This window comes from Triticum aestivum, chromosome 7D (assembly GCF_018294505.1).
Source record: "Triticum aestivum cultivar Chinese Spring chromosome 7D, IWGSC CS RefSeq v2.1, whole genome shotgun sequence".
NCBI lineage: Eukaryota > Viridiplantae > Streptophyta > Magnoliopsida > Poales > Poaceae > Triticum > Triticum aestivum.
The window spans coordinates 71,617,959-71,637,501 of NC_057814.1; the positions used below are offsets into that span (position 1 = coordinate 71,617,959).

The following is a 19,543-nucleotide window of genomic DNA, read 5'->3' on the forward strand; positions in this document are numbered from 1 at the left end:
AAACACGATATCCCATGCTACACGAGCTGCAGAACAAGCCAAACAGAAACAAATAGCTGCCACCAAACAAGCAGAGACAGCCCTAGTTGTTGCAACACCTTCCACAGTACCACCAGCTGCACGATTTACTCGTTGGTCAACTCAGCTAGCAGCACGTTCCCAAGCTCCCTTGCCACCTGACACTACTTCTGAAGCACTCTTGACACAAGATGAGTTGGCAAGATCAGATGAACTTTGTGAGCTTCAACAGCAAGAAGGTAGTTGCTGGAGTCAAGTTACAGTTGCATGCTTCTTTATATGTAGTCTCACAGTTTGATGTACACTAACACTTCCTATGTTTGTTGTTGAACTAGCACCTAGGCGCAAGAGGAAACAAACATCAGGGGTAATGCTCGATAGGTTAACTAAATCTAGAGGAGGAAGAATGGAGATCCGTTTTGAGGCAGGTTTAAAAAGGCCACGTGATGCTACAGAGTCAGCCAAGTTAGTATCAGAGGCAGCGGTTGCTGTTAGGTATCATGTACGTATCCTCCCAACATGGATTCAGTACAGGAATGACAAAGACGAAACCCAGTTCAACACCTTCCTCGACCATTTATCTGTAAGTATGGTTATGTATGGAAACTAGTAATATCGTCTTGCTCTGTCCAATACTTTCTAGGTTGCTGATAATGAGACTCCCATAATTTTCAACAGATGAGGTTCAAGTTGGATAGCCAAGATGATGCAACCAGACAAGCTTGCACCCATGTTTTCAAGTCTGCTCTGCGACAGTATCGGTATAACTTGAGGAAAACTCACTTTGAAGGCAAGGCTAACAGTGAACTTGCCCAAACATCTTCAGTGGAAAATATATCTGATGAAGACTGGAGAGGCCTCGTTAAACACTGGTCCGATCCGAAGTATCAGGTACATTATATATATGTCATCAGATCACATGTTGAAGTTCTATTTACGCATGTGCCACACAAATCTATCTTCTTGTAGGTGAACTGTTCAAAGAACAAGGCCAACCGTACGAAAGTGAAATTCCAACAGACGACAGGATCTCGTAGCTATATTGCACACTGCGAGGCTCTTGTAATTAGCTATTGTTTCACTCTTTTCGCTGTACCATATTATCAGATCTATATTGACTTGTTCGAAATGCAGAGGAAAGCCCGCAAGGATCAAAAAGTACCTAAACCAAATGCTGTGGAAATCTTCAAGGACTGTCACACAGGCAAGAAGAAGGGCATGACTACACCAGTCAAAGCCGCTGTTGTAAGTCCTTAATCCTCATGTCTTTTAACTACTACTTACTCTGACTTGTGCCTTGAACTGCATGGTTTGCAGCCAATGTCTATCACTCTTTTCAATTTTATACACAATTGTCTTAGCGTATCATTGCACCTTACAAGGTTTAAAAGAGAGGAGTGATGTTCCTTTGATCTTGACCCATAATCTAGTTCCGTGCTGGACTTGCCCACACAACGTTACAATTGCCTGTTTGTCTGTTCTCAGTTGTTTTGTGATATGAATGATGTCATACTATCCTTACCGTATTATAAACTTCGTCTCTTTATCCTTAGCCCTCAATACAATGTGAAGAAATAGACAATACATTAGCGATGGTACATGGTCATATGTTTGGAACCTGGTTTTATTATGTACTTTGCAAAAAAATACAACTAATATTTTACATGGGTTCACCAGAATAAGTTCTGTATATAGACCAAAGCTATTTTGTTTGGTTTTGTTGCCTCCTTAATATCTTCTATTGGTACTACTAATGTAAAACCTCAACTTTTCAGCGAGCTATGCAAAAATGGTGGAACCGCCACCTTCTGAAGGTGGCGAGGCAACTATAACCGCAATGTCAGCTCTTGCTGCAGTGGGTCAATACATGTCCACTAACAGTGCCAAAAGCACGTTCCTGCGTAATACTGGGTTGGTTGTTAAGGCAATATCGTCCAAACTGCCTCATGATCAAGATATGCAAGCTCAAAGCAATGTTGTATCTGTGCTCCAGACACAAGTCCATTCCCTAACAGAGACCCTTTGTGAAACAAGGAGAGACATTGTTCGATGTCGTCAAGATATGCATGGTTTTGAAACCAGACTATCAGACATTTGCTATGTTGTTCAGGAGCCTAGGGGAAATGAAGGCGAGGGTTATGGTGCTCCATCGGACAATACAGCATGAAAACGTAACAGTCATGTCAAATGAACTGAGCTTCTGAACTTCTGGTGGTGCATTTATCTGCTAGACTGTTAAGTTTTATGCCAACCTTCCTTTTGTTATATAGTTGTAATTTGTTTTGGTGCGATACAAAATTTATTCTTAACGTGCAGCCACCGGCTGAAGAAAACAGCAAGCCATTTTTGTATAGTGTAGGGTGTTCCCTATATTTGCACTGGTGGCGATCTTTGATGCCGAGTGGATGTAATCTGTGCAATCGCCTTAATAGCCTAGCGTTAGTTTCGGCCTTATTTATTTCCTAGTCTTCTTTTTCCCTGGTTTGCTAGTGGCCGCAACTACCATGGGCCATATACGGGCCGTAGGATCCATTGGTCTCCTACGGGCCATAGGATCCACGGGTCTCCTACGGGCCGTCGATAAATGGGCCTCCAATAGGGCCGTAGAATCGGTGGGCCTCGGGCTGTCGGATAAATGGGTCTACATGGGCCGTAAACGGGCGTAATTGGTATCGGCCCAGCACGGTAACGGGCCGTTAACAGGTCGTAGGACAGCAAAGGCTTAATTCTGTCACACGCATAACGGGTCGCTAATGGGCCAGAATATAGGACGGGCTGGAAACGGCGCAACGGTTTAACAGGCCAGAAATGGGCTGACTCTTGCCATGGGCCGAATTTGGCCCATTAGGGTAACAGGCCAGTAACGGGCCGACTCTTGCCATGGGCCGAATTTGGCCCATTAGGGGAACAGGCCAGTAACGGGCCGGAAGTAATCGAGGGCCGAAAAGGAGCCCAAGAACGTATGGGCCGTCAATAGGCCGAAAGCTAACACGGGCTGGAAACGGCCCATGTAAATCACGGGCCGTTAACGGGTACAAAGAAAATTACTGTTCATTATGGGCTAGAGTCACCGTGGGCCTGTAAAGGGCCGAAAGATACGAAGGCCTCATATGGGCCGAAAGACATCGTGGGCCATACATGGGCCGAAAGTGAAATGGGCTGGTGTTATATTCGACGGCCCACATGACGTTGTTGGGCCGATTTCCTTTAGGGCCTAATGGGCCGTGAGTTAATGGGCCGTAAAATGGGCTATTTGCGAAGAGACTGTTAACAGGCTTTTCATGGGCCAGCCCGTTAACTTTTGACCAAGTCAAACGGGCCGGCTTTGTAAGCTAAATGGGCCAGTGGTGGGCCGTGGCACGTGTCGACATATCATAGGCGCCTATCTAACCCACTGACGAGCTGACACGTGTTTCATCCGGCCAATAAGAATTTTACACGTGGAAATTTCCCATTGGTCGGGGCTGTTAACGGGTTATCGGATCCAAAACCCGACCCAATAGCTTAATGGCGTTCCGTTACGGTGGATGTCACGTGTCGGTCACCCTTGACGAAGGCACTTCTGTGACGCGCGATTTATCGTCATGGAAGTGGACACTTCCGTGATGATAATTTTGGTAATGTCATGGAACACTTCTACGACAGCACAGGTATGACTATCTTGATTCTGTCATAAAATCGTCATGGATGTACATGCATGACAAAAAACGCGACCTACTGTGACAAACATGTATCATCACGGAAGTGTATTTTTTTGTAGTGTCTGCTTTGGTTCATTTGGAGCAAGGTCGGCTCCTAGTCGGCTGTGGAGCACCAGAGTCGAGGCAGACGACCCGGCGGAACTTGAGCTCCCGCCGGTGCTAGTCCCTATCTGCGAGACGACCACTGCACTTGATATTTTTGATACTCAGCAGACACCACAGGGATCTCGACACATTGTCAGTGACCCAGTTAGGACAGGTTCCACACCAGGTGAGATGATGGACGCTGTCGGGCTGCTCGCGAGTGGGGGGGAGGTCGTGGGCAGGAGGCTCACCACGCCCGCCCACACGCTTCTGGCTCGACTCCTTTGGGAGGGGCACTCGGACAGGAGGTCCGTTCTGCCTCCCCTATCACGGCGGTCCCGGTGTCTTGGGAGTGAGGAGCGGGCAGGAGGACCGCACCGTGCTGGCTGGTCAGGGATCGCGACACTGTGTTGCCGAGGGGGAAGCGGAACTACTGAGCAGGTGGCTCCACGGTCCTCTTCTCCCTTCACCACGGAGGGTAATGTCCACATGACCACGCCCTACCCTCCTTCACCGACGTTAGGGGCAGGGTGTGGGAGTCGGGACCATACTTCTCGGGAGAGGATGGTGGACGAGCTTATTACCTTCGGCGGGATCGTGGATCCGGTGACGGCTGGCAGGCATGTCAGTAACCAAATCCAGGGTCAGCCGGATGCAGACGACATGCAGGTAGCGCGTGCCAAGAGGGCAGCCATGCTTCGTCACGCCGAGGCTAATACAGGTACGTCTTTTGATAAAAGTTGTTCAATTTTGCATTTCACTGAGAATAAAATAGTAGATAAGGCTAATGACTTAGGAATTTCTTTGGGCACAAATGAAACCGAGGTCGCCAAATCCGTAAATGATCTTTTAGACTTGGAAGCGGAGAGGGCTTCCGAAATTATTCGTAATCTTGCATCTGTCAAACCCCTGAATGATAACGAAATTAACAACCTAGGAATGGTTGATCTCGCAAATATATGTAACAATCTGTTGCCTGATACGGAGGCCGAGGATGAGGAGGGGTCGGAGACTACTGACACGGTACAACCTCTCATGATGGAGGGCACGGTTTCTGTCGTAGCCGATCCTACTCTCCCACAGGATATTGGGGAAAAGCCCAAACGATCCTGGAAGCGGAAAATTTATCCTACTTCGGCGGTACGTAGAAGTGCTCGAGTTAAGCTTAAGAAAAAAATTCATGATGACCTATGAGGGGACTCTTTTGGAATAGCAGAGGTCTAGCTGACTTGGCTAAACAAAGGTTCTTAGCGGAGACAACGATAGAAACACATCTGGACTTTATTGCACTGTTGGAAACAGGACGAGATAATTTTACATCACAGTTTCTTCAAAATCTCTCCAATGGTATCGACTTTGACTGGCACATCTTACCTCCTAGAGGAAGATCCGGTGGGATTTTACTAGGAGTGCGGTGTGAGACGCTTGAGGTGCTTAATGTGGTTCAGGGGGACTTTTCGGTTAAGTTTAGGGTGAGATCAAAACTAGATGGGTTTCGGTGGTCTCTTGTTGCTGTTTATGGGGCAGCACAACCTGAATTTAAACCAGAATTTCTAGCCGATTTAGTGCAGATTTGTGGAGATGAAAAATTTGCCGATCCTCGTAGGGGGGATTTTAATATTATCAGGAGGAGAGATGAAAAGAATAATGACAATTTTTTATGGACGTTGGTCTATGATGTTTAACATGATTATCGAGAGTTAATTTGAGAGAAATTGAACTCACTGGTAGAGAGTTTACATGGGCCAACTCGTTACCCATTCCGACTTATGAAAAGTTGGATAGGGTGCTTGCGAGTGTGGAGTGGGAACAAAAATATCCTTTGGTGTTGGTTCATGCGATGAAGAGAGCGATCTCAGATCACACACCATTGCTTTTAGACTCGGGTGAGGCTACCCATGTGGCAAATAAAAATGCTTTCTCCTTCAAACAAAGTTGGTTTGAGAGAGAAGGATTTTTGGAACTCATTGCATGCGAATGGGCTAAGCCGGTTAGTGGAAGGACGCATGTTGAGAGATGGCAAAACAAGATTAGACATCTCCGACAGTTTTTGAGAGGTTGGGCCAGAAATGAGAGTGGAATTTACAAACATGAAAGAGAGCGTCTTACTCAATTAATTGAGGCACTTGACTTAAAGGCTGAAGCCACTCTTCTTTCGGTTAAATGAGCAAGCTTCCAAGTCCGAAGCTGAGCAAGGTCTACGAGCTCTCTTGAGAGAAGAGGATCTCAAGTGCGCACTGCGTGCTAAAACACTTAAGGTTGTCCAAGGGGATGATAACACACAATTCTTCCATATGGTTGCAAATGGCAAACATAGAAAGAAGAAGATCATCCAGCTTGAACAGGACGAGGGGACAATAATGGGGCACGAAAATCTGAAAGCATATATCTCTAACTATTATAAGCAACTTTTTGGACCCCCTAATACAAGCAAGGTGACACTAGATGAATCCAGGTCTGAGGATATACCTCAATTACAGGCAGCGGAGAATGGCTTTCTCTCTGCCCTGTTTGCTGAAAAAGGGGTTCTTCGGGCAATTACACAGATGAAACCGAATAAAGCACCGGGACCAGATGGGTTTCCTGCTGAATTCTATAAGAAATGTTGGCATATTATTAAAGATGATCTTATGCCTATGTTTCGTGACTTTTTCAACGGTCACTTAGAGTTGTTTCATCTCAACTTCAGTATGATAACGCTACTACCAAAGAAAGAAGAGGCAATTCGGATAGAACAATTCAGACCCATTTGTCTGCTGAATGTGAGTTTTAAAATTTTCACAAAGGTTGGAACCAATAGATTGACACAGATTGCTCAACACGTGGTACAACCAAGTCAGACGGCGTTCATGCCAGGGCGACACATACTAGAAGGGGTGGTCGTCTTGCATGAAACGATCCACGAGATCCACTCGAAGAAACTAGATGGGGTTATCTTCAAAGTGGATTTTGAAAAGGCGTATGATAAAGTCAAATGGCCTTTTCTTCAGCAGGCAATGCGCATGAAGGGCTTTAGTGAAGCCTGGAGGAACCAAGTAGATACCCAAGTCCAGAAAGGTAGTGTCGGAGTCAAGGTGAATGATGACATCGGTCATTATTTCCAGACTCATAAGGGGTTGAGACAAGGGGATTCCATGTCTCCTCTTCTGTTTAATATTGTGGCTGACATGCTAGCTGTCCTTATTGGCAGGGCCAAGCAGCGTGGTCATGTAGAAGGTTTAGTTCCTCATCTAGTCGATGGAGGGGTATCCATTCTACAATATGCGGATGACACTATTCTATTCATGGAACATGACATGGCTAAGGCACGTAATATGAAACTCATCTTATGTCTCTTTGAACAATTGTCTGGATTAAAAATTAATTTTCATAAGAGCGAGTTGTTCTGCTTTGGGAAGGCCAAAGACGAGGAACACACTTATAGACAATTGTTCGGATGTGAATTAGGTGCTTTGCCATTCAATTACTTGGGCATTCCGATTCATCACCGTAAATTATCCAATAAAGAATGGAAGTGTATTGAAGAACGAATTGAAAAAAAAAACCTCAGCTGTTGGAAGGGCATGCTTATGTCATATGGAGGTAGACTAGTCCTGATTAACTCGGTATTGACTAGTATGCCGATGTTTTTACTCTCGTTCTTCGAAATTCCGAAAGGAGTTCGGAAGCGTCTTGATTTTTTAGATCTTGTTTCTTTTAGCAGTCTGATGAGGCCAAGAGGAAATGCCGTCTTACGCGATGGGATATACTTTGCCGACCGAAAGACCAAGGGGGTCTCGGTATTGAGAACTTAGAGATTAAGAATAAATGCCTTATGAGCAAATGGCTTTACAGGCTTGAGACAGAACCGGAGGGTATGTGGTCACAAATCCTGCGCAATAAGTATCTACAATCCAAAACATTAGCCCAGGTTACCATGAGACCGACTGACTCGCCATTCTGGAAGGGACTTATGCGAACGAAGGACTTGTTCTTTCATAGGGTCAAATTCTTGGTTGGCAATGGGATGTCAACAAGATTTTGGGAGGATGCGTGGTTAGGAGAGGCACCTCTGGCCATCCAATATCACACCCTTTATAATATTGTGCAACGTAAGGAAGATTACGTAGGCACAGTTCTTCAAACTATTCCCCTGAATATCCAGTTCCGACGTGCGTTAGTTGGTGAGCGATGGAATGCCTGGATGCATTTGGTTCGGAGATTGATAGAAGTTCAACTCTCGGACCAGCCGGATTCGATAAAATGGAAGTTAGCTAAGAATGGGATTTATACGGTGAAATCTTTCTATTTGGATTTGATTAATTCTGGCCCAATCTCAAGGTCATTACACATCTGGAGGGTTAAGGTTCCTTTGCGGATTAAAATCTTTATGTGGTTTGTCCACAAGCAAGTGATTCTCACAAAGGACAACTTAATTAAAAGGCGATGGGTAGGGAGTTCACGGTGCTGTTTTTGTAATCATGATGAAATAATACAACACTTATTTCTTGAATGCCCACTTGCCAAACTACTTTGGAGAACGATTTATATAGCTTTCAATATTAATCCTCCAGTTGATATTGCGTCGTTGTTTGGGACGTGGTTAGCTGGGGTTGAGCAGATTATTGCGGCTCGTATTCGGATTGGAATATGTGCGCTATTATGGGCTATATGGAACTGCAGGAATGATATGATTTTTGACAGACAACACTCTTTAACTTTCTTGCAGGTTATCTTCAGAGCTACAGCTTGGATCCGTACGTGGTCCTTACTCACTCCTATGGACTCCAGGGAGCCTTTGGTTACTGGGTGCAACCAATGGAAGATGGTAGCTCGGGCTATATTCAACCGGTTCGGATGGCGCTCGCATAACAGAATAGGAGTCTAGGGAGCTTATCCTACATATTACCGTATCGGCTGCTTGTGTCAGCATGTAATTTTCTTATTTGTTTTGCTCCGTTTGCGAGCTGTTAGATCTTTTTTGTCGATACTGACTGGATTTCTAATAAAATGGTTGTATGCATCTTCATGATGCAGAGGCCGGGGGCTCGCCTCCATTTCCAAAAAAAACATCGCGATATAAATAGGCAGTTCTTAACCACAAAAGAACTGGGGGATTGCAGATCTGAAGTCCCATTTAGCCTTACAAATCAGTACGGTCAGCAGGATTGCAGATCTGAAGTCCCATTTTGAGACAATAATTGAAGGACAGATGGTGTTGTCTTTCCTTTGGGTACCAAATAGATGAATCCCTCTTGAGGTTTTGAGCCGTGTTAATTTTCAACTGTTTCACGGCGCTAATCTAATTGCTCCCTGATGAAAGGTCTCGTGGTGTTAATGTACAGCATCGGTGGTTCTCTTTCAAACACCTCTGTTCAGACTGCTGGAGCAGTATTTGTCTCTGCAGGTACAGTACGAGATACCACCTCGAACTGCGGAAGAACTACTAAACAACATGCTAGTGACTGCAACTGATCGGCTGATGAAAGACCATGAAGTGAGGTAGTGTTTCAGTAAGGAAGCGGTTAGATTATATCATTATACAGGAGCTGCGCTGCTTGCCAACTCTGGGTTCTATCGAATGCCTGCTGAAATGTTTGTACTGTACATTGCAATATAAATAGGCAGCTCTTAACAACAAAAGCAAGCTGATTTTCACTGGAGTAAAGTACATCAAAGCATATACAACCGAAAACCAATCGCATGAAACCTCATCCTGATGCATTCAGCTCAAGTTTGATGAACTACTGTGACCTTGCTAATGATACTATGAGCCTTACAGTTCACTACGGTTGGCAGGGTTGCAGATTTAGTCCCTCCAGTTTACTGGGGCAAGGAAACCTCCAGGAATCTACTCTGTTTACCTTCAGCAATTCCAAAGGGCAGCGACGGCCCACCATGATACTGCATAGAATTTGTTGTAGCAAGAGATAGCCTGAGAAACTTCGAGACAATCTCTTCTAGATATTTGTGTTCGAAGTGTATGACCAGTACTCCTTGACCAGCTCGCGAAAGAGAGATCCTTCAGTTTCCATGAGCTTTGTAGGTTTCTCAAACTCTACTACTTTCCCTGGAAGTGTTCATATATAGCTCATCAGTATCCTCACAAAGAAAACATTACATTGCCTATAATTTGCCGGCAAGAGAAACATACCGTCGCTCATTGCAAGTACCATATCACAATCCATAACTGTCGGTATACGGTGGGCAACTGTAATAACAGTGCAATATTTGAATTCCGTCCGGATGGTCTTCTGAAGGAGAACATCTGTTGCATTGTCTATAGAAGCTGTGGCTTCATCAAGAACCAAGATACGGCACCTCAGAAGTGCGCGTCCCAGGCAGAAGAGCTGCCTTTGGCCCATGCTCCAGTTTGACCCACTTTCCACAACTATTATGACAGGATCTTGATCAGTACTATGGTCTATGGATGAGATTATACCAAACATCATGCTAGCACGAGGATATAACTAATACGCATACGACTACTAACAATTTGACATATTTATTGGCACATGTATTTTCACACCTATTTTGAATTCTTGAAATGATTAGAGCTTTTCTGTTTACACACTTTATTAGTTTCAAAAGATGAACTCCAGAAACCAAAGTATAGATGAAGTGAAGTTTCCTACCATGTGAATCCAGTCCCTGTTCCTTCTCCTGGACAGCTTCAAGAAGTTGACATTTGGCAAGAACCTGCAAGCACAATAACAAATGGAATAACCACTTCAGTAGGTGGGAGGTCATCTCCTCAAATCAAATTCGGGTGCCTATTTCTTCCATAAGTGAAAAACGTTGTCTAGTTCCTCCTAGGGAATCTAGTTGTTATGAGAGAGGCAACTTATCATTTGAGATTGCTCTTTCACCCCATTTTGTTAACGTGCTGAACTTTCTGAAATGGTTAGGTATATGTCAAAGTAATCAAGCTGAATTGCCATAGTACTAAAAGAGGATGACCTCATGATTAAACATTGCATCAGGTTCTTTCGGTGTCATACCTTGTCATCACAATCTTATCTTATCATTGCGTAAGATGAGGAAAAACAACACAGTTAGCTGTGTAGAATCTTACCTCCCATATTTTTTCATCTGAGAATTGCCCAAGAGGATCTAGATTGTATCTTATTGTACCCTGGAAAAGTGTTGGGTCTTGTGGAATGATACCCAAACGCGACCGCAGATCATGTAAGCCTATTGTACTGATATCCACAAAGTCTATAATTATGTTCCCTTCATCAGGTTCAACAAGGCGAAACAATGCACCAATTAACGTTGTCTTGCCACTTCCTGTTCGACCAACTATACCAATCTTATCTCCACCTTCAAAATTGCAAGTGATTCCATGTAGTACAAGGGGTGCGTCTTCCCTGTACCTAATCTGTCAAATGAAAATCCATCACATACATTTGTTATAAGTGTTAATAGGTAGGATTTTATTTTACCTTGTAAGGTTTATGTGTAAATATTTACATTTGATTACCTTCAAATGCCTAATCTCCACATTGCCATTTTGGGGCCAATCTGGTAATGGTCGATTGTCTTCAGTGACTTCTGCTGCTTCACTTGGTATGTCCATGTACTGACTCACCCGTTCCATCGAGATTATTTGATTCCCAAGGTTGCACTGGCTTTGAGTAAAGGAAACAAATGATGTATTTAGCGAAAGACCATAGGACAATGCCATTCCCACAAAACCTGTGCAAGTATGAAAGCAAGGAACTAATTAGTGCTAATATTTGTAATGGCACAAACTGAATGGTATCAAATACTTTATTTAGTTAACTCCGGCGCATAAGCATTAGGACTAGAATTGCATCTTCATAAGAATACAAACTTATCCATAAAATCATCAGAGCATGTGGTGGCTTGAGAAATGTACGGAGTTTTATGTTCATAATGTTCTGCCCAGCCGAGGGCGGTAAATATAATTTTCTTTGCAATAATAAGCATTACTACCTCGGAGTGTAACATTCTAGAAGGCATTCAATCAAACTTTCCACACTTTAGGCATCTTTCCTTTCCTCCACCCCAAGAAGCTACTCCCAGGCCGTGGAGGTGCAGAGAATCCCGACCCCGTGCCAGTGGGAGGGATCCCCCTCTCATTCTTGTTTGGTTCAGCGTCTCGGTTAGGGCTGTGCGGCGGTGGCGATGTCCCCTAGTAGGAATAATATCTCACATGTTCGATCCCCATCTTGATGTTGCGTCTACCGTCTTCGGAGGGCACGTGGATCTGTTTGGATCCAATCTTCGCATGTCTCTGGCCGTGTGTCTATAGGTTTGATCTTTCCGATCCGCGCTTCTCTTTATTTGCGATGTTTGTTGTTCTGCTGCGCTGGTCTTGTGGAGCCTTAATACCACGACTTCCTGACCGCTACTACAACAACGTTTGCCTGGCTCCGGTGAGGAAGGGCAATGACAGTGGTGCACCTTTGTCTCGCTCCAGTGCTTGTAGTCGTGGCTAGGTGATCCACATACCTGGTTGTAATTTTTGTTACTTCTGATGTTCTGTGTACTACCATGACAGATGATGAATAGATTGAAAGTTTCCCCTGCAATTTTTTTAAAAAACTTTACTATTGTATATAAAAAAGGTATTTGGACTGGTAAGGTCAAAATACTATCATTGGATTTTTCGTCAATATTATTTTCATAGTATGTAGTGGTCAAATTAGTTTGTTGGAGACCCATGTCATGCCTAAAACGTTATCTATTCCAGAATGGAGGGAGTATCAAGTATGTTCTCGTAGCAAAAGCTTATTTGAAGCAACGTGGTGCTCATATAATTGCTTACCAGGGCTAAAAGTTTCTTGAGGAAGAAGAGCCATGACAAAGGCGGAAGAAGAAAGAACTACAGCGCTCATTATTTCTATACGTTGAATCAACCATTCAGTTGCTGCAAAATTACAGAAATATGGGCTGGCATTCTTGTCAACAAGATCCAAATTTTTAGCAAAGAAACGATCTTCTCCCTCAAAGGCCCTTATCGTTATAGCCCCTGCAATCGATTCACCTAAGTGACTCGCTAGGGCAGACTTTGTAGTACCATTGATCCGCATTAATTCCTTGGCCGATGCTAGATAGTACCTCTGCATGACCAAACACAACAGGCTTCACTTATTAAAACTTTGAGTGCAAAACTATGAAGTGTGAATGAAATCAAATAATCAAAGAAATGAGGGTTAGCCATAAAGTAACAAAGTCATACCAATTACCTGCAACTTAATTGCCAAAACTATCATTGGCACGGATACAAACAGAACTTGCCATGTAACAACAGCCAATACCCCTAGATTGCTACATGCATTTAAGCTGGTACCAAGGCTAACCACTAATGCAAATGGAATATCAAGGTCAACGATACTCAAATCTGAAGAGACCTGCATTAGAAGAAAAAGGGATCAAGTTAATCCCTCATGAGAAACTCCCTGTAACTTCTTGTATCACCATTCGTTTAAGAACTCTTACCCGGCTAAGAACCCTTCCTAGAGGTGTAGAATCAAAAAAGAACATTGGTGCACGGAACAATGAATTGAGTAGCTGGGAAAATAAGGATCTTGATGACTGGATCCCAAAAACAACGACTGTTAAAGATCTTGATAGCAAGAAGATCATTGCGCAAGCTCCGATAATAATGTACACAGAAATTAACTTCAGTGTGCTAACATGAGGATTTTGGACATTAGCAGCCATCCATGAATTCTGTAATATCTGCCCAGCTACGAAAATTATGTGAGAAATCATACACAAGAAGAAATACAGGAAGCCTTTCTTCTGGCGCAGGTAAAGCATATAAGACTTGAAAACTGCATCCCCAGTTTCTCTTTCCTCTTTCTTGATTAGTTGATCTGCCGGTGATGGCTTCACAGACTCTGTATATCTACTTCCATGAATACCATTTGTCTCCTTTATTGATACTTCCTTAGATCTTTGATGGGGTATGTTATTCTTGCTATGCGAAACACCCATAGTATCTTTATGGGCATTTACAAGGTCTTTAAATTCTTCACAATCTGCCAATAGATCTTGATAAGGTGCAGACCGAATAACCTCTCCATTTGACATTAACTGCCAAGAATCATTTAGATGACATCAGCAAATAAATAAAGCTAATTACAGATAAATATCTTCAAACGGTGGCTTTTTCGAAGTGGAGAGAGGTACCAAAATGGAGTCAAATACAGGTAGAAAATCCACTTGGTGAGTCACCAAAAGAACGGTCTTGTCTGATAGGGCACTCATGACATATTCCTGTAGCAAAGAGTTTTGTAAAACCGTTCAGAACCAAATAGTAATATAATCTGCATCTGATAAATTGATCCTTACATTGAAGAGACTTGTGGCTGTATGGGCATCAACAGCACTGAAAGGGTCATCAAGAAGATAGATGTCTGCATTTTGGTATAGTGCACGAGCAAGCTGGACGCGTTGCTTCTGGCCACCACTAAGATTTACTCCTCTCTCCCCAATTTGAGTACAATCTCCATATGGCAGCATTTCAAGGTCCTTGACCAACGAGCACCTCACGAGTGTGTTGAGGTATCTTTGCCTGTCCATCGACGATCCAAACAGAATATTGTCTTGCACAGTTCCTGTTTGGATCCATGCATTCTGAGAAATATATGCTATTTTCCCACAGACTTGGATCTGAAATGTTTATCCAGAGATAAATAATTGTATATTAAGCTGTTAGGAAAGAAAATGAATTGATGAACATACTACATGTTGGCAAATATTGTCAACCATAATTTTCACAACAACTTTGCAAACCGAACTTGACGCTGTTGTCAACAGGCTATGTTTATCTTAAACATGTATAAATGTCTAAATTCTGAGTATGGCAGCTATTTCATTACAAAATGAAGTTATTACTAAGAAAAAAACATACCGTGCCTTCAGTTTTGGGAACCTCTCCGAGCACAGCAGCCAAAAGTGTCGACTTTCCTGATCCAACCTCTCCACAAATTGCAACCTTTTCTCCAGCTTTGACTGCCATATTTATATTCTTTAGAGTTGGTTTTGATGTATTCTCATCCCAGGAGAAGCTACACGAATTCATCGCTATAGGGTAATCAATTCCACCATAATATTTCTTCCTAACTTGCTCGTTTAACTCAGGTGCATCAAGGAACTTTGATATCCGAGTGAAAGCAACCTTAGCTTGTATCACAACTGCAATAACATCGGGTATCGTCCTAACTGGGTCTTGCACGAGACGTAGAGTTGCCACAAAGGTGAATACATTGCTAGCATCAAGAGGGATTTTCAAAAGATAGCATGTTACAAAGGTTGCCACAGAAACCAAAGCAGGAGAAGCCCAGAACAGGAAACTGTTGTATGCCCTCCAAAGCTGGAATGCTGACAACCACTTGTACTCAACTTCCCTCAACCCCTCGATGACCTTCTTGAAGTGGCCTTCCCATGCATAAAGTTTCAAGACCTTCATATGAACTAGTGACTCAGACATGGCCTTCAATCTCACATCTTGTGCTTCCATAAGTTTACTCTGAAATTTGTGTTGGAATCTGGCCAGTGGAGCGTTGCAGAGTACGGTGAGAATGATGACAACCAACGATGAAATCATTGCAGCACCGACCGCATTGTATAGAATTGCCAGAGCAATGCAAAGCTGAACACTTGTTGTCCATGTTTGATGGAACCATTATGGGAATTCCCCAATCCGATAGGCATCGACGGTCACATAGTTCATAATTTGTCCAGAAGAGTGCTTCGTTTTTGCTGCATTTGATAGCTTCTGTTGTTTCTTATAAATAGCTGCTGACAGGAGTGATCTCACCTGCAGTCCTAATCTCCGAGTGCGGAAATACCACTGTCTCTCCGACAATGATTCACAACATTTGCAGACAAACAATAATGCAGCCAGCGCATAGCCTTCGTATTTAAAGGTCCCTTTCCCAAGTGATACATTGATGAATGCCTTGAGAATTATTGGGCCTGTAGATAAGGTGAGAACCTTGAGCAAAGTAAAGAAACCCGAGACCACGATGGCACGCTTGTGACAAGAAACAATAATCCAGAAGAGTGATGGTGTGGCCTGTGACGGCGACTGCTTCTTGCAATTCAGCTTGTCCATGAGCATCGAGTACTGGTTTTGCGCTCGATCTGTGGCGCCTAAAAGAAGCATGTCTTTGTCCTCAAGGGGATTCTCATAGCCCATCTTCATCAGAGGATTCAACCACCAAAATGACATCTCACTGAAAAAACCAGCAGTAGCGAAGGGAGTGACCTGATGAGTCTCAGAATCAGCTGCCTCACCGTCTGTCTCTGTGTTCAGGGGCTTGTACAAACCATTTCCATTTTCTCCATAACCCTCTTCATCATGGCTGTGCCGAATGCCGTAAAGGAGGAGGAGAATTGCAGCTGGTAGGGACAGAACATCTAAATAATGTTAGATTGATCTCTCCACCAATGGGCCCAACGGCTCATTGGGCCCTTGACCCACGCCCTGATCGGGGGCGTCCAGCCCAAGCAAGGCTGGTGGGCCCCTGTCGCGCAGTGCTATAAAGAGGAGGTGGGGACCAGGGGCACGGGGTACGGGGTACGAGGTTCGTCACCGCCACTGTTCCCCACTCCTAACCCTATCCGATCTAGAGGGAGGCACTGAAGCGATGGGAAGCTCCACCGCTGCCACTGCCCACACATCCCCCGTCGCCACCACCTCACCTCTCTCTGCCATCACCGCCGTAGCCATCCACCATGGCCAACGGCGGGAGCTCCTCAGGCCAAGAAAAAAGGTAATACCTATCACCACTACCGGAATCCCCATGCCCACTGGATCAACAGACACTATCAATGGTATCAGCCCAGGTTGGCGTTTCAGATTTTCGGTAGCAACAGAAATCCTCCCCTCCCCAAAGAACCCTAGAACAGGGCAAAGAAAAATTCCTCTCCGGAGAAAGTAGCGCCGCCGTTATGGCCGCGCCGTTCCTCTCGATCCGGACGGGCATCGGCACGCCGAGCCGTCCGGAAGAAGAACCACCGGAGTTAGCCCAAGGGCTCGCCGGAAAAGGAGAAGGGGGGGCACCGCAGCCAAACCGCTCGACGGCGGCGCGCTCACCGCGAGGTGGACGCGCAGCCGGCGAGGGGGAAGGCCACGGCGCCGCCGTCGGAACCTCCGCCACAGTCGTCGTCCAGATCGAAAAAGAGGAGGCGGTGGTGGTGGAGACACAGAGGAGAGGACAGGAGGAAAAGGGGGGAGGAGAGGGTGGCGCGCGCAGCGCGGTGGCTTCAGGTCGCCGTCGCCGGCGGCCAGACTTAGCTCGCCGGTGGCCTCGGGCCCCGGCCGCGGAGACAGACCGGAGGACGGCCCAGCCCTCTCTGCAACAGGAAAGAGAAGGGGAACAGGAGGAAAGAGAAGCGGCCAGGCTCACGCGGTGGTGGACGCCGTTGCCGGCGACTGGCGCGACCGGACCGGCCGGCAGAACCGCCGCTGTGGAGACGAACAGCGAGAGGGAGTGAGCGGCGCGTGCGGGGGGGGAATGAGCTAGGGTTTTTCCCCCGACGGCTGAGAGGCGTTTTGATCGCCCGAGTCGTCCGCTGGTCCGTCGGATGGAATCCGACAGCCAGGAGCACTTGATGGCTGCCCTACGGGCCTTATGGGCCATTACAGAGGCGGCAGCTAGGCTGCGCTTGCCTGGGCCATCGGGCTGAAAGTGGCGAGGCCGGCAGTAGCGCGCGCCTCACAGGTCGTGGGCCGGTTTTTGCCTCGCGCGTCAGGCCGAGGCTGTAGCTGCGCTGTAGTTTTCTTTTTTGTTTTTTGTCCACTTTTTTGGGCAGATTTCACATAGTATTTTCTATTCAAATAAAATCCAAAGAAAGTTTGTTTAGAAAATAGAAAAAGTAAACAGGAAAAGTTTCTGAAAATGAAAATAGAAAATTTTCAGAAAAAGAAAAGTTCATGAATTTTATAAAGAAAATTAAAAAGTTCATGATTTTGTTTATTCAGTCGAATAAAAGTTTCTATAAAGAATATAAAGTCCATGAATTTTTTATTCATGTTTTCCGCTGCAAAATAAAGAAAAGTGCTCTTTTAAAAGAAAAATAAAATTCTTATGAATAGAATATTGTAAAGTTTCGCTGCAAAGTAAAAGTTTTATCCTTCAATTAAATTGGAACCAACGGGAAAATTTAATTGGAAGAACAGTTTGCAGCTGGTAGCGACAGAACATCTAAATAAGACTTGATAGTGGTTGTCTTCTCTGCAACAATGTCAACAACTGAAGAACAACAGATGAATACTGCATAGACGGTCAGCGAGACCGGCCAAAACCTGACAAATGCCGCTCCAAGAAACCGAGGCCTGATGCTGAAAGCCAAGCTGGTAAGGATCAGATTCAAACCCTGAGATAACGTCACAAGCCACCAATGTGGAAGGTAAACAACAGAAGCATCCTGACTGAAGTTACTCCCCAGCATCCAGAGCCCCAGCCCGAGATAAACCAAACCCAGGCAGGCACTGAACAGCACAGCAGACAAGTGCAGCAGTGAGCTGAGCGTGACGAGCTGCCGTGCAGACGCTCTGCTCTTGGGAATTTTCACAAGCAGCTGGAGTGCGAGGGCGAGCACCAGCAGCGCGGCGATGCCGGTGGCCACCAGATGGTTCGTGCAGGTGGAAGAGTCGAACGTTTGGTTCAAAGCGCATGAGACGGCGTCTTGGCCGGAGCACATCGGGCTCCCACACAAGGTGGTCACCCAGGAAGAACCTGAAGTGTGGTTTTGGAGTCAGATTTCAGTTGGTTGCCGAAAATGATGCAGCATGAAGAAGTCGAGGAGAGAGTTTACTTGTGAGGGAACCCATCCCCATCTGGTGCTGATTCGAGGTGGATCAGCTCCTGGTTCTGCCCTGCGCCGGTCATGAACATGAAACAGGTTAGGACAGAAGAAGAGACACAGACAAAGAAGAGAGATACGGACTAGAATTGCTCGTACTGGAGCAAACATCTTGGAGTCCAAATGGGATGAAATTAATCTAGGACTAGGGGAAGGGAGACGCGGAAATCTCAGTGCTCGCTGGGAACAAGAAGAGTCAGAAATCCAAAGGGGAACCAACCCAAAGGTGGAGATCGTCAATCGGCATTCGGCAGGGAAAGCAACAAATCTCCGCCGGGTTATGTTTCAAAGAGCTAAGCAAGCAATGGTGCAGAGTGTTGACCTCTCTAGCAGAGTGTTGACCTCTCTAGCAGACTGCTGCTCGGTAGTCAGCAACGCCGCGCGCCCACCTCCGCGGCGCGAGCTTGACGAAGGGAAGAAGTCGCGCGGAGCTCTCGGCGCTCAAAGCTCTGTTAACGTCGTGTGTGCTGTTTCGCTACGGGGACGGCCGAAACGGTGGAGGCGTGCTCTGTCGTGTGGACGTGCGCGGGCAGCCCCATTGATACTCTTTTGTCATACTATTTTCTATTTTCTTTTAAAGAACCCGGATCTACTGTAAGAGCATCTTCATCGGCAACTCTCAAAAAACCTCCTGCATCCATCCGTCGAGAGGGAGTCAGTCAGCAACTCTCAAAAAACCTCCCGCATCCATCCACCGAGAGGGAGTCAGTTCGCATACACTTTCACAACAACTCAAATCAACCGGACAAAATTTGATTAAACTGGACGAATTTTGATACAAACACGACGGATTTCATTGAAAGTAGGATAATTTATACTACTACATAAAACCGGACGATATTTCGTCCGATGAACTAAAGACCCGAAACTAAGGGTGTGTTTGGTTGTTGTCACCGGGTAGAACGTCATGG

General features: G+C 45.2%; 1 pseudogene; it reads right to left on the minus strand.

Moving 5' to 3' along the window:
* Positions 1-9,742: 9,742 nt before the first annotated feature.
* LOC123169635 (ABC transporter C family member 10-like) lies at positions 9,743-19,150 on the minus strand (annotated as a pseudogene).
* Between the last annotated feature and the right edge of the window lie 393 nt (positions 19,151-19,543).